Genomic DNA, 15,249 nt, shown 5'->3' on the forward strand with positions numbered 1-15,249 from the left:
CCGTTTCTATTTTTTCTTCATCTATTTGCATGAAATGATGGGACAGGATGCCATAATCTCAGTTTTATGAATGTTGAATTTTAAGCCAGCTTTTTTATTCTTGTCTTTCTCTGCCATCAGGAGGCTCCTTAGTTCCTCTTAATTTTCTGCCATTAGAGTGGCATCATCTTCATATCTGAGGTTGCTGAAATTTCTCCCTGCAATCTTGATTCCAGCTTTGGATTCATGCAGCCCAGCATTTCACATGATGTACCCTGCATAGAAATTAAATAAGCAGGGTGACAATATACAGCCTTAATGAACTCCTTTCTCAATTTTGAACCAGTATGTTGTTCCATGTCTGTCTGCTTCTAACTTTTGATTCTTGACCAAGTTTCTCAGGAGTTAGAAAAGGTGGTCTGGTATTCCCATCTCTTTAAGAAATTTCCACAGTTTGTTGTGAACCACTAGCTGCGTTACCTTGGATAACTTACTTTGCATCCCTGAGTTCCAGTTTCCTTGTCTGGGATATTGTAAGGATTAAATGAAGTAATATATATATAACATTTAATATGGTACCTAGAATATAGTGTGTGTATATATATATATGTGTGTATATATATACACACACACACACACACATATATATACACACACTATATAGAATATAGTATATTCAATTAATATTTACTATTTTGATTAAACTACTGTTATTACTCCTCAAAAGCAAGTCAAATAGTTGTGCACTATATTATTCTGTGTTGTCATTTTATACCAAAACAAGATAAATGTAGTTTTGCATAAGGCAGATGGCAGCATAAATAAAATGTTTTCTGGAGATTAAGCGACTTATGTTCTTGTTTCTACAAATATAACATAGACAGAATAACAGTACTTCCTCATAGGTATTTGTGAGGATCCTAAGAAACAACATATGCACAGAGTACACAGAGCAGGTACCTACGTGGTAACATTCATGTGCATTTTTGCTGTTGTTGCTGCTATGATGATGTTTAAAGTTAATAACTATTATTATTAACCATATTCATTACTATTATTATTAATGATTGTCTAAAACTGCCTAAACTGTTTCTGGTCATGTGCTTTGACCTCTAAACAAAGTAATAAACTAAAGTGTAGCCTAGTAATGACTAATGAAGAATTTAGAATGAAAGGCACAGCTTATGTAGACAATATCTAAATAAATGTCAGATCATATCACTCTGTTCAAAACTTCCCAATGACTTCTCCTCTCTCAACATGGCTTACAAGGCCTCACATGATATAATCTGCACCCCCCACCCCCAACTCTTATATGCATCATCATCATCATTACTTCTAAGACCTCAGCACCTACATCTTTCTGCCAGTTTATTCCACCCAGTCACACTGACTTCCTTGGTATTTTAATACCTAGTCCCCAAGTGTATTTTGCACTCAAGATTGCCACAAGTGTTATCCCTACTATGAGACATTCTCTTTCTGCAGAGAACCAGGTGACCTACTCCCTCACTTCTCTTACATCTCTGCTCAAATGTCATCTTACTACAGAAACTTTCCCATTCGTCCTTCCATACCCTGCTTTTTTAAAAAATTATTTATTTATTTGGCTGTACTGGATCTTAGTTGCTGCATGCAGTATCTTCATTGTAGCATGCAGTATCTTTTTCATTGTTGTTGTTGTGGTATGTGGGTCTAGTTCCCTGACCAAGTATTGAATCTGGGCCCCCCTGCATTGAGTGTGCGGAGTCTTTGCCACTGGAACATTACAGTCCCTATCACCATCTGACATAGCATTCACATACACACACACACACGCATAAGTAAGTAAGTGTTAGTTGCTCAATCGAGTCTGACTCTGCAAACCCATGGACTGTAGCCTGCCAAGCTTCTCTGTCCATGGAATTCTCCAAGCAAGAATGCTGGACTGGGTTGCCATTCCCTTCTCCAGGGAATCTTCCCGACCCAGTTATTGAACCTGGGTCTTCTGCACTGCGGGCAGATTCTTTACCATCTGAGCCACCAGGGAATCTGACACAGAATTCACACACACACACACATACATGCATACACACATATGTAATCATATTTGTTTACTTACTTTTTTCTTATACAAGAAAATAATCTCTATTAATAAAAACTTTGCCTATTTGGTTCACTGATGTAAACTTAGGTCCTAGAGCCAAATTTGACTCAAAATAGAAGCTCAATAAATGTTGAATGAACAACTGTCACTTAAAAAAAATTGCTTTTTAATAATAAGTACTTTTCATTAGTATGAAGCAAAGGACCAGATGGAAAATTGTCATTTCAGTTATACATAGATTTCTGACATCTCTTCATTCTAAAATGTATCCCATATATGGATTTTGTTTTATAACTGGAGTAGATCTAAAGATTTCTTTCCTATTGGTTTTCACTGTTGTTGTTCCTAGGTTCAGAATAATACCACCTTTTATGGCAAATGTTTGTCATCATTGGCTTTGATATTTTAACATTTCAAAGTCTATTTAAAGTTATATAATTAAAATGCAATCTGAAGCTCTCTTTTGCTAAATAAATTAATCAGGTATAGGGCACAGAGTTTTATTTGTGCTATTCAAATTTTAGAAAATGTCATACCAAATACAATATTAAAACTGGATTTTAATTTTGCAAATACTGATAAATAAAATAAAACCTTATATTACGACCTGTTTGTCAAAATTCTTAATTTTTTATACTAAGGAAAATTGCCTAATATATATGGCCCAAGGCAGAATTCAACCAAATAATTTCTAAGCTACAATATCTATTTTATCTGATGTTGAATATAAAAGCCAATGACCTCCACCAACTCATTCATTCTTTCAAAAAGCATTTATTGGGCATTTTTTAAATTAATAAGTTTAGACAACATGCTAAGTTCTAGAGTGTGATACAAAAATGACCAAGAATGTTTCAGCCCATAGAAGCAAGTCTAAATTGACTGAAGGATTTTAATAAAAATATCAGCAATCAACATGCATGGAAGGTGTAGAAGGAACATTAATTTTCTTTTGGCAAAACTTTCAGAGAGTAATTTCTATCAGGCAGAGAAAAGGTAAGAAAGGAACTTAAAAAGGATATATGTCAAAGCATTGTAACGCACCTTCCTAGCCATACTAGGCAGTTTAGATTTAATCTACTGATAATGAGTAAGTTTTAAACAGAAAATTAGCATGATTGGGTCCTTTTTAAAAAGAAATGGCAAAAAAAAAAAAAAAGAAAGAAATGGCAAGACAATAATCTGCAGGATAAATGAGTGTGAAAGAAATGAGAGCTATGCAACCTGTTAGGATATTTGCTGTAAAAGTCCACATACACCCTATGTTCTTCACCAACTTCAAATATGACTTGAAATTTATCATAAAAGAAAAGTTTGAAAAAAAAAAACAAACCCTACAGTCATGGCATATGCAGAATTTGTTTGGTTTGAACAAAAGATTGGTTAGGTTAATAACCCACGTGCTCTCTCTTCCTAAAAATGTCTGACAGTTTTTCTTGTTATGCTGCCCACCAGGCTCCCTCATCCCTGGGATTCTCCAGGCAAGAACAATAGAGTGGGTTGCCATTTCCTTCTCCAATGCATGAAAGTGAGAAGTGAAAGTGAAGTCGCTCATTTGTGTCCAACTCTTAGCAACCCCATGGACTGCAGCCCACCAGGCTCCTCCATCCATGGGATTTTCCAGGTAAGAGTACTGGAGTAGGGTACCATTGCCTTCTCCATATTATGCTGCAGTCTATAGAAAAGCAGTGTTAACCTCTGGAAATAAATTGATTTTAGTGTGCATCTGAATTTTTTTTGTAAACACAACCAACCACTTAATTCTGATATACGTTATCTATTGATGACTCTATTAAGCTAATTACTGTAACAGGCCTTTCAAATCTCCTCATAATTTTTCTGAATTACCACAAGTTCAGCATATTTCTAACCAAATGTCCACTTATAACTAACTTTTATTTTCTCCTGTATTTTCAACCTGTGTGAAGGTACCTCTATAAAGTTTGAGAGAAACAATTTATTTTTCCTGTCTAGACTGATCTAGTTCTAACATCTGAAGTTTTGGGACTTTGCATTTATGAGGCTTCTTTGAAAGAGTATTGCTCTGGGCTGTTATTCAGTAAAAGAAGTAACAATCATGGTTACTTCTATTCACACAAACACATGCAAAATTTTTGAATATGCTAATTATTGAGATATTAATAATACTGCTAATAATAACTGTTTAATAATAGCTACCATTTCTTTGGTACTTACTGTTGTAGGAACTGTACCAAGTAAGCACAGTACAAGCACCATATTTCTCATATAACCCTCATAACAACACTTTGGGGAAACTGGGACAATTTGGCCAATGTCACTCAACTGATAAGTGAAAAACACAAGATTGGCATTCAAGTCTGCTTGCCTCAAGAAATTACATTCTTGGCCCTCATGCTCCACTATCTTTGCTCAGTTTAACTGTAGCCAGTTTGCTTTATGGATATATTCCTATCTAATGAGTCATTGCTATGTTTCTTCCAGTCAACTGTACTAAGACATCAAAAGGTTTTGTGATCTTGACTTCTAAAGGTCCAGGGATTAAGAATTTCCCTTGAGACAATCTTGGCCTATTATGAGTTATTCTCCATAAATATATGCAAATTTTAATTTCCTGTAAGTGTGCTAAATTGCTTCAGATATGTGTTCTTTCTCTAGCGATACCTTATGTCAAAAGTAAAAGCCTGCTCCCTTACCCCCTTTAAATTGCTGCTGATATGGAGAATTCTCTAAGAGAACCATAGTCTACACTGATAGCATCTCATAATTCAGACCATTAAGGAAAGAGGTGGTAGATTTTGGATGCCAGTTTTAGCCATAGGGATTTTGAACATCGACTTTTCTTCATCATAATAGTAACAGTAAAAATACAGTAATTTTTAATTAATGTTTTCCAACTTCTGTCACATCTGTTATCTTATTCAAAATTCACAAAAGCAAAGTGGGCAAGATAGAAATTATCTCAGTTTTTACATGGAAATTAACACTCAAGAGTATTTCAGTTCAGTTCAGTCTCTAAGTCATGTCTGACTCTTTGCGATCCAATGAAACGCAGCACGCCAGGCCTCCCTATTCATCACCAACTGCCAGAGTCCACCCAAACCCATGTTCATTGAGTCGGTGATGCCATCCAACCATCTCATACTCTGTCATCCCCTTCTCTTCCTGCCCTCAATCTTTCCCAGCATCAGGGTCTTTTCAAATGAGTCAGTTCTTTGCATCAGGTGGCCAAAGTATTGGAGCTTCAGCTTCAAAATCAGTATTTCCAATGAACACCCAGTACTGATATCCTTTAGGATGGATTGGTTGGATCTCCTTAGAGTCCAAGGGACTCTCAAGAGTCACCTCCAACACCACAGTTCAAAAGCATCAATTCTTCAGTGCTCAGCTTTCTTTATAGTCCAACTCTCATATCCATACATGACTACTGGAAAAACCATAGCCTTGACTAGACGGACCTTTGTTGGCAAAGTAATGTCTCTGCTTTTTAATATGCTGTCTAGGTTGGTCAACTATGTCTAGTTATGACCAACTTTCCTTCCAAGGAGTAAGCATCTTTTAATTTCATGGCTGCAATCACCATCTGCAGTGATTTTGGAGCCCCCAAAAATAAAGTCAGCTGCTGTTTCCACTGTTTCCCCATCTGTTTGCCATGAAGTTATGAGACCAGATGCCATCATCTTTGTTTTTCTGAATGTTGAGCTTTAAGCCAAATTTTTCACTCTCCTTTTTCACTTTCATCAAAAGGCTCTTTAGTTCTTCTTCACTTTCTGCCATAAGGGTGGTGTCATCTGCATATCTGAGGTTATTGATATTTCTCCCAGCAATCTTGATTCTAGCTTGTGCTTCCTCCAGCCCAGCATTTCTCATGATGTACTCTGCATAGAAGTTAAATAAGCAGGGTGACAATATACAGCCTTGACGTACTCCTTTTCCTATTTGGAACCAGTCTGTTGTTCCATGTCCAGTTCTAACTGTTGCTTCCTGACCTGCATACAGGTTTCTCAAGAGGCAGGTCTGGTGGTCTGGTATTCCCATCTCCTTCAAAATTTTCCACAGTTTATTGTGATCCACACCATCAAAGGCTTTTAACTGTGATTTTGTCAGGGTATTATGGCTAATATGGAGAAGGAAATGGCAACCCATTCCAGTATTCTTGCCTAGAGAATCCCGTGGACAGAGGAGCCTGGCAGGCTACAATCCATGGGGTTGCAAGGGTCAGACACTACTTAGTGACTAAACTTTATGGCTAATAAGTCTCCAGTTCCTATTCTAGTGTTCATCCAGCTTCTTTAATATTTCTGCACAATGTTATTTTTGACAAAGAATATGATAGACAACTCACACAAAGGGAAATAATAATAATAGCTGTTATTCATTAAACCAGTTCACAAGTTAGTTTTTTTTATATGTAGCATGTATGACCATCAAAAAAGCATTACACAGCAGGTATTATACACATTTTTTAATATGACATACCTACACTAGGAAGTGGCAGAGTTAAAATTTAAAGCCAGATTTGTTTGGCCCCAAAGCCCATGGTCTTTCCACTAAGTGAAAGAATAAATGAACACACAAAAAAGTGTTCATACCCTCTAATAATCAAATAAATGCCAATTAAAGCAAGCTTAGATTTTCATTTTTTTTTCAGCTTAATTGTAAAAGAAAACCCACTCTAAACTCATGAGATTTTATTACTCAATGGCAGGATTAATAACTGCCACACTTTTGGAAAAGCAATATGACCATACTTTTGTTATTTTTTAGTTGCTATGTCGTGTCTGACTCTTTTGTCACTCCATGGACTGTAGCCTGCCAGGCACCTTTATCCATGGGATATTCCAAGTAAGTGCATTATTAGTTCCTTCTCCAGGGTATCTTCCCAACACGGAGGTCAAACCTGTAGCTCCTGCATTGAAGGTAGAATCTTTACTGCTGAGCCACCAGGGAAGCCCATGACTATACTTAGCAACACTTAATTATTTCACTCTTATCAATGTATCTCAGAGAAACAATTTGTCAGAAATAAGAAAATGTACATGAAGAATGCCATTGTGGCATAATATATAATAACACAATTGAAACCTACTAACAGTTTCAAAATATATGATATTTCTATTACAATATGATATATTAAAATGCTATTACCAAAAAGCTATGAGGAAATAAGAAAATAAGTATTTTATTAAAGAAGCACAACTCAAAATTGGGTAGCCAACAGAGAAAATAATAGTAAATCAAGTTGGATCCCTAACTCCCAAGTTTAACCAAAATAAATTCCAGATGAACCAAAAGTTTAAACAGAAAAAACAAAAGTACAAAAACAGTAAGTAAAGGCCTTTCCAAGTGTAATGCAAAATCCAGAAACATCAAATGAAAAATTAATAAATTTAGCCACCTAAATATTATAAAAATTCTACATGGCAAGAAAATACCATTAAAAAGTTAAAAGACAATTACGTACTAGGAAAATGGAATTGTACAATACACATGACAAAGGGCTATTTTCCTTAATATGTAAAGAGCTCCTAGAAATCAATAATAAAAAGATAAATAGACCAGTAGAAATTTGGGGGAAAGACAGGAACAGAGAGTTCACAGAAAAGGAAAAAAGGCAATTAAATATTAAAAATGGTTAAATTCACTCATTATTAGAGAATCACAAAACAGAACTACACTGAGATACCATTTCTTGCCTATACTGTTTGAGATTTTTTAGAATGTTTGACAATATACTATATTGATGAGAATATACAGAATTGGGCATTTCCATACATTGTTGGTAAGAGTCCAAACTGATACAATTTCTATAAAGGAAGATTTAGCAATGATGTCTACATTCTTTGTACCAACAACATATCCTATGGATCCATTTGCATATTGGTATAAAGGATATTCACTATAGCAGTGTTTATAACAAAAAAATGAAGAGAACCTAAGTATTCATTTATAGGGGTGTGTTAAATGATAAGATATTCTTATAATTCTTATAATGCTGTGCCCCTGTTGAAAAAGCCAAGTGCTGTATTATAATATGAAATAATTTCCAAGATCAATTATTAACTAAAAAAATACATGGTACAGATATTTCTGGTTTCTCGTCTAGCATGTAAAGAGCTTGGAAGTTGTTACTTCCTCATAACAACAAGTAAAAAGCTGTATAAAGTGAAAAATTGACAACTTTCGTTAGATATGTCAGAGAAGTGAGGGAAAGCCACTCCCCGCCAAATTGGAGAGGTAAACAGGCAGATAAAGAGAATCATAACTTACTGGAGCAAAAATCCATCAGCAGAAACCCATATGAGAACTAGTACCAGAGGCAGGAAAACCTGAACTGTAATTGATGAATTGCTGGAGGCTTAGTGTGAAAACATCTGAGAGTTAAAAACTCCAGTGAGGGGCAAGTCATTGGCAAGTTCCCCAAACTTTGGTAAGTTTTACCTCTAGGAGCTCAACTATGTTCTCAGAGCAAATATCAGAGAAAAATTCCCTTGTGCTTCTTTCAGGAGAAGAAAAGATGTAATCATTATAAAACATACCAGAGCATTTTATTCTTCTTACAAGGCCAGTTATCAAGAAAATTTATTTTATGTGAACCTAACCTCCTGGAGTTTTATCAGAAGTGAAGTGAAGTGAAGTCGCTCAGTCATGCCTGACTCTTTGTGACCCTATGGCCAGTAGCCTGCACCATGCTCCTCCATCCATGGGATTTTCTAGGCAAGAGTACTGGAGTGGGTTGCCGTTTCCTTCTCCAGGGAATCTTCCCTACCCAGGGATTGAACCTAGGTCTCCCGCATTGTAGACAAATGCTTTACCATCTGAGCTACCAGGGAAGTCCTAAAATATCCACGCCAGTCATCTCTAGCTGTTCGGACCCTCCTAAGGTGAGGATAAAACTGAGAAACACCTATAAAGTTTATAGCCCATGAACACTGGTTCACTAAAAAACTGAAACTTAATCAAAGGACTATAGAATTCTTCCTGCCCACCCCCCTTACCACTACATCACTAAAAGTCTACTTCTCAGAGTTCCTTTTGCACAGTATGTTATGTCCAGATTTCAACAACAAAAAAAAATTATAAGGCATATGAAAAAGCAAAAACAAAACAAAACACGCCATAGTTTGAAGAGACAGCAAGCATCAGTGCTATACTCAGATATTCAGGAATATTAGAATTATCAGACTGGGAATTTTAACCAACTATGATTAATATGATAAGGGCTCTAGTACAAAGTATACAACATGCAAGAATAGATGGGTAATGTAAGCAGAAAGATGGAAATTCTAAGAAAAAACTGAAAAACAATGCTAAAAATAACAAACACTATAACAAAATGAAGAATGCCTTTGATGGACTCATTAATAGAGTAGACATAGGAGAGAAAAGAATTTCTGAGCTCGAGGATATGTCAGTAGAAATTTCCAAAGCTGAAAAGCAAAGAGAAAAAAGATTGAAAAAACATCAGAACATAATATCCAATAATAGTGTGACAACTACAACAGGTAAAAATTATGCAAAATAGAAATAGCAGAAGGGTCAGAAAGAGAGAAGGAAAGAGAGAAGAAATATTTGAAGGAATAGGACTTAGAATATCCTGCCAAATTAATGTCCAACACCAAACCACAGAACCAAGAAGCTCAGAGAACGCTGAGTAGGATATTTGGAAAAAAAAATAGAACAAATACAAACAAACAAACAAACAAAAAACCCAACCACAGCTAAGCATATCAAATTCAAAGATTAAAAAAACAATCTTGAAACAAGTCAGAGGGAAAAACCCTTTACCTATAAAGAAACAAGAATAAGAATTACATCCAATTTCTCCTCATACATACAAACAATGGAGAGAGTAGATAAAAATATTTAAACTGTTGAGAGGGAAAAAAACCCCACCAACTTACAATTCTGTACCTTGTGAAATTATTCTTCAAAAGTGAAGGAGAAATGATTTTTTCAGATAAACCAAATTTGAGGGGAATTTACTACCAGAAAACTTGTTTTGCATTAAATGTTAAAAGAAGTTCTTCAGAGAGAAGGAAAATGATGTAAGCCAAAATCTCAAATCTATGTAAAGAAAGAAAGAGTATTGGAGAAGAAATTAAGGAAGGTAAAATAAAAACTTTTATTTTTATTTTTAATTTGCAGATAGCAGCTTATTCAAAATAAAAATAACAACAATGTAGGTAATTATGTATCTTATATATATATATATGTTATATATGTATATGTGTATGTAGTTATATATCAGTGAAATGATTGACAGCGATGATACAAGGCATGCTACTGCTGCTGCTGCTAAGTCGCTTCAGTCATGTCCGACTCTGTGCGACCCTATAGATGGCAGCTCACCAGGCTCCCCCGTGCCTGAGGTTTTCCAGGCAAGAGTGGGTTGCCATTTCCTTCTCCAATGCATGAAAGTGAAAAGTGAAAGTGAAGTTGCTCAGTCATGTCCGACTCTTTGCAACCCCATGGACTGCAGCCTACCAGGCTCCTCCATCCATGGGATTTTCCAGGCAAGAGTACTGGAGTGGGGTGCCATTGCCTTCTCTCGATACAAGGCATAGGAGGAAGGAATTATGATTATTTTGTTATCACAAGGTACTTATACTACCAGTGAAGTGGTATAATGTTATTTGAGGTAGACTTGAATTAAGTGTAAGTGAATATTACAAACCCTACGGCAACCACTAAAATAAATAAAGAAAGAAATATAACTGATATGTCAAGAAAGGAGGGAAACAGAATTATATTTACAAAGTGTGCCATTAAAACTACAAAGGCAGAAAAAGTTTGAAAGATAAAAAAAAAAATAGGAAAAAGGCAACTAATAGAAAACAATGAAAATATGGCAGATATTAATCCAACCATATGAATAACTCACATACTATATAATTCATGCATGTAAAGGGTACAATTCAGTGTTTTGCAGTGTGCTATATTATTATTTTTAAAAATTTTGTTTAAAATATATATAATATAACATTTGCCATATTAAAAATGAATGGTGTAGAAAATACATATCTTTGCTAAAATTTGTATAAAAACTAGATATTTATCAGAAATGCTTTTAAAAGCATAGAATATCTCTGAAAGAAATTCAACAATAGTTCCCTCTAAGAAGTGGCATAAGGGTACAGAGGGAGAAGAATGGAAAAGAATATCATTTGTCATGTATTTTTCTCTGCTATTTCTATGGTTTACTATGTTCCTATGCTGCTCCTGTGCTGTGCTCAGTCATATCTGACTCTTTGCAACCCCATGGACTATAGACTACCAGGCTCCTCTGTCCTTGGAACTTTCCAGGCAAGAATACCAGAGTGGGTTGCCATTCCTCCTCCAGGGGATCTTCCCAACCCTGGGATCGAACCCACATCTCTTGCATCTTCTGCATTGACAGGCATGTTCTTTACTGCTGTGCCACCTGGGAAGCCCACTATGTTTCTATAGTGCCTATTAAAAAATTAATTTTTCAAGTGTATTAGATACATGGTATTTTTCACTATTCTCCCTTTTCACACTGATACCAAAAACACTAACCACTCAGGGTACTCTTTCCCACTGAGAACCCTGATGAAACTTCAGAATCCTTCTCAACACAATGTTCCAGACTTTTACTGCCACTGAACCAGAGCAATCCCCAATGAAAAATATAATTACAATATGTAAAAAGATGTACACATTGAAAATATAGTACATTAGAGATATCTCTATATACAACATTTTCCAGGCAACTAGACTATTACATTAAGCAGTATACCTTTTAAATGGTACTTTCTCAGAAAATATGATAAAAACAAAGATGAATAAATATGCTAAATATGAATCATGATTAAACATCTGATTGTATGTTTACACTTCTCTGCCAGATTAAGGACAAGAAAAACAGCATTTCAAGACTTACATACTTATGCATATGTGGAATATTCCAAACTATGTACCACTTCAACATATCCTTAGTGTTAGGCAGGTTACCTAACAATGCTGCAACATTTTTTAAAGCAGTTGGACTGCCAAGTACTTACAGTCTGGGATCCAGATGTAGAAGGTATTTGGAAGCATGTATTTTCTTCTAGGCAAACTCCCCATCAATCCATGTGAAAGAATTCTGACCTCCTCACCTCTGGAGTTTATGCTGGTAACCATGACTGGTATGAATTGTTGGTGGCTCTGGAATAAGAGTGATCCTGAAAAGGTCAGTTTTCATTCCAATCCCAAAGAAAGGCAATGCCAAAGAATGCTCAAACTACCGCACAATTGCACTCATCTCACATGCTAGTAAAGTAATGCTCAAAATTCTCCAAGCCAGGCTTCAGCAATATGTGAACTGTGAACTTCCTGATGTTCAAGCTGGTTTTAGAAAAGGCAGAGGTCAAATTGCCAACCTCCGTTGGATCATGGAAAAAGCAAGAGAGTTCCAGAAAAGCATCTATTTCTGCTTTATTGACTATGCCAAAGCCTTTGAGTGTATGGATAGCAATAAACTGTGGAACATTCTGAAAAAGATGGGAATAGCAGACCACCTGACCTGCCTCTTGAGAAACCTATATGCAGGTCAGGAAGCAACAGTTAGAACTGGACATGGAACAACAGACTGGTTCCAAATAGGAAAAGGAGTATGTCAAGGCTGTATATTGTCACCCTGTTTATTTAACTTCTATGCAGAGTACATCATGAGAAACACTGGACTGGAAGAAACACAAGCTGGAATCAAGATTGCCAGGAGAAATATCAATAACCTCAGATATGCAGATGACACCACCCTTATGGCAGAATGTGAGGAGGAACTAAAAAGCCTCTTGATGAAAGTGAAAGTGGAGAGTGGAAAAGTTGGCTTAAAGCTCAACATTCAGAAAACTAAGATCATGGCATCTGGTCCCATCACTTCTTGGGAAATAGATGGGGAAACAGTGGAAACAGTGTCAGACTTTATTTTTCTGGGCTCCAAAATCACTGCAGATGGTGACTGCAGCCATGAAATTAAAAGACGCTTACTCCTTGGAAGGAAAGTTATGACCAACCTAGATAGCATATTGAAAAGCAGAGACATTACTTTGCCAACAAAGGTCCGTCTAGTCAAGGCTATGGTTTTTCCTGTGGTCATGTATGAATGTGAGAGTTGGACTGTGAAGAAGGCTGAGCGCCAAAGAATTGATGCTTTTGAACTGTGGTGTTGGAAAAGACTCTTGAGAGTCCCTTGGGCTGCAAGGAGATCCAACCAGTCCATTCTGAAGGAGATCAGCCCTGGGATTTCTTTGGAAGGAATGATGCTGAAGCTGAAGCTCCAGTACTTTGGCCACCTCATGCGAAGAGTTGACTGATTGGAAAAGACTCTAATGCTGGGAGGGATTGGGGGCAAGAGGAGAAGGGGACGACAGAGGATGAGATGGCGGGATGGCATCACTGACTCGATGGACGTGAGTCTGAGTGAACTCCGGGAGTTGGTGATGGACAGGGAGGCCTGGCATGCTGCTATTCACGGGGTTGCAAAAAGTCGGACACGACTGAGCGACTGATCTCATCTGATCTGATCTGATCTGATCTGTCTTTCATTTGCCACTAGCCAAAAACTACTAGAGAGCCTTTCTTGGCAGAAAGTCTTTTTCAGTCTAAGTCAAATGCTCAAGTACATGGTATTTCTTTATCAGAGTCAACAGTGCTTATATTTTAGCAGTCTCTAACACCTAAGCACACATCTAAGTACATGTGCCTGCCCTTTGTGTGCACATGCACACACACATACAGACATACACACAGCCTCTCTGTCTCTGTCTCTCTCTCTCTCTCCTTTGTTCTAACCCCATTCTCCCTCCTGGAGAAGCAGAGAAGGAACACTTTCTGATTTCCTGGGTTTAGAGTTGAAATTTCCTTGTCATGACTTTAGTTTATCTTGCTAGTGTTATACCCAGAAGGAAAAACCCCATACCATAATTCAGCAATAGGTGTGGTCTTCCTGTAGGTGTGGTTTCAGTTTCCTCATCTGAAAAATGAAATAATTTCATTAGATTAGGCAATCTCTTTGGATCCTGTCTAGTTTGAACATTCCTAAAGAATAAGAATCATTTAAATATAAATAGCTTTACATGAAGAATAGGTGCAATATAAACCTCGCCTCACCCCAGTAAAAATTAATCTAACTTGATGCTGGGATGCAAGGACTAAACTGGGTCACCTTTCATCTCTTAAGGTTTCTTTCAGCTCCAAGATTCTATTGGTTTTCTGGGTGTCAGTTTTATAAAATAACTTATTTGAATTTTTTTTTTTTAGAACACTGAAAAAAAAAAAAAAGCTCAATTTTCTTGAGGTAAACACTTCAGCCCTTGCTCTGTTTAACAAAATGAGACTAGAAATCTAGTGTTTACATTAACAGTTGTAAACACGTAAGCCATCTGCTGACAGGAATGCATCTGTACATTCCGAATAAAAGCAAACAGATTTACCATGAGTTAATCCCCAAATTTCTATCCTTGTCCCATTCAGATAAGAATTTACCTGGATACATTTTGCTTCTTTCAAAGTCAAATCAATACCAGCTGTCCCAAGGCCACCTACAGCCAGAAAATAATATAAAATAGAACAGAAAGCAAATAGTTTGTCTGATGGAATTGAAATTTAAAAATCCTATTTATTAAAGGGGGCAATAATTTGGCTTTAAAGAAAGATGAGGTTCAGATTCCAGACCTACCGTTTATTAGCTGTATCATCTTGGATAAGGTATGAGCACAGTCGTGTCCGACTCTTTGCGGCCCCGTGGACGATAGCCCACTAGCCTCCTCTGTCCATGGAATTTTCCGGGTCAGAATATTGGAGTGGGTTGCACTTCCTACTCCAGGGGATCTTCCAAACCCAGGAATCGAACCCAAATCTCTTGAGTCTCCTGCATTGGTGGGCAGATTCTTTAGCACTAGCACTACCTGGGAAGCCCAAGCCCCTGGATAAGGTATGTAACCCATCTATGTTGTAATTTCCCCATTAATTGAATGGGAATAATAATATCTCATTCTTAAGGCTAATGTTTCTGCAACAGTGAAGGCACTCAAAAAAGAGTAGCTGTTGCAACAATCTCTGTCTCCTTCTGGACTTTAGATCATATATCTTGTCCTACCTTAGCAAGTCTCCTGATATAATCCAGTGCTTTCTCTCTTTCTCACTCTCTTGAACTCTTAATCTCTCTTTTTGGTATTTGAGTTTTGTGACCTATCCAC

General features: G+C 36.7%; 1 long non-coding RNA gene across 3 annotated transcripts in view; it reads left to right on the forward strand.

Moving 5' to 3' along the window:
• The window catches only part of LOC133242915 (uncharacterized), a 310,686-nt gene that overhangs the window by 74,719 nt on the left and 220,718 nt on the right, over positions 1-15,249 (forward strand). The gene's annotated exons all lie outside the window — the stretch shown is intronic.

The sequence above is a fragment of the Bos javanicus genome, chromosome X, assembly GCF_032452875.1.
Source record: "Bos javanicus breed banteng chromosome X, ARS-OSU_banteng_1.0, whole genome shotgun sequence".
NCBI lineage: Eukaryota > Metazoa > Chordata > Mammalia > Artiodactyla > Bovidae > Bos > Bos javanicus.